This window comes from Homarus americanus, unplaced genomic scaffold, assembly GCF_018991925.1.
Source record: "Homarus americanus isolate GMGI-L3 unplaced genomic scaffold, GMGI_Hamer_2.0 scaffold45562, whole genome shotgun sequence".
In the NCBI taxonomy this organism is placed as follows: domain Eukaryota; kingdom Metazoa; phylum Arthropoda; class Malacostraca; order Decapoda; family Nephropidae; genus Homarus; species Homarus americanus.
In genome coordinates this window covers 10,504,018-10,505,406 of record NW_024744839.1, presented here as the reverse complement: position 1 = coordinate 10,505,406, position 1,389 = coordinate 10,504,018, and positions in this window count along the sequence as shown.

The following is a 1,389-nucleotide window of genomic DNA, read 5'->3' as shown; positions in this document are numbered from 1 at the left end:
TGGATAGCCGTCGTTTAAGCTGGGACACAGAAGGTGAACAGTGTTCATGACAGCTAACTACGTGGAACCAGCATCTTGCTTTTCAGTGAGTCGTTCTGGGTCATGAAAATCCCTTTGGATTCATACAACACAAACATCTCTTCAGTCAGTTCGTAGAAACTCTTACTAACGGGAAATAGGAGCCCTCCTCAGCTGGGCAGTTCACCTGCTGACAATCCTCTCTTCCTTTTCATACTGGATGTACAGGGAGTAAAACTAGGTGCAGCCTGGTGAAAGGAAAGGTCTTTACTGAGACCAGAGTCTAGTGGTGCCAGAAAACATTTTGTCTCCTTAGTAGCAAATTAATAACTGAGACATTTGTCTCCCTGATATTGGTGTATGTGATTGAATTAACCTAGTCCAGGTGTGCCAATCCAACGCTCCTCCTTGGTTGATTACACGTGGGATATGGGGTTCTTCTTCAAGGTTGATGGAAAGCAGTAACACCTTAAGTATGGAAATTAATACTCTGAGCATATGTGAAGCATGTACGGGTGATGGTGGTAAAGGTGTGAGTTAGATGACCAAGTCCGGGTGTGAGATCAACATTCCTCATGGTTGATTGCACGTGGGACATATGAGTTCTCTCCAAGTTGCTTGATGGAAGCATAGTACATAAAGTACTGGTGCATTCGGAACCTATGTGTAGAAACATGTTACGGGTGTTGGTGGAGAAAAACGTTCATGACGCCTGAAATCTAGAGGTAATGAAAAAAAAAACAGTAGCACCCGCCTGATGGGTCATGAGGTGATTTTTCTCAGATTCTTGTAAATGCCTGCCTTGGCGGGTAAGTAATTAACCTTCGGGTTCTAGGACGATTAGGATTATATAGTATTTTGTGGGTCACTGAACAGGCTATGAGTGATCCATGTTCTTGTGTAGAATATTGGAAATCAGGATTTCTATTTCTTAGTAGTTGCTATTATTTTTGTCGGATGCCTTAAAAGGCATGTTCATTAGTACAAGTGATATTTTTTTTAATATTTTATATACCACTAAGCGATATAAGATATCGAAGGAATTATTTCAGATGAGATCCTCCACGTTCTGGTAAGAGGAGTAGTACTACTGCCTTAGTAGTCTTCTCATACTGCATTTAATATTTCTTAAAAATTTGATGTCATGTATAACTCAAAAACCCCATTACTAATCTGGGGTGAGATTATTATTTGCGACCGATTACACACAGTAGGACGCCACCCTCCGGGCTCCACATTGTCTCACTGTAATTGCATTAGATAGACCACATTTTTGGTTTTGCCTTTGGCAACAGAAATATGTACAGATTTTTGCCAGTTCCTCTGGAGCATCCAACATAGACTATCCATGAGAAGCAAGAAACGCCAAAA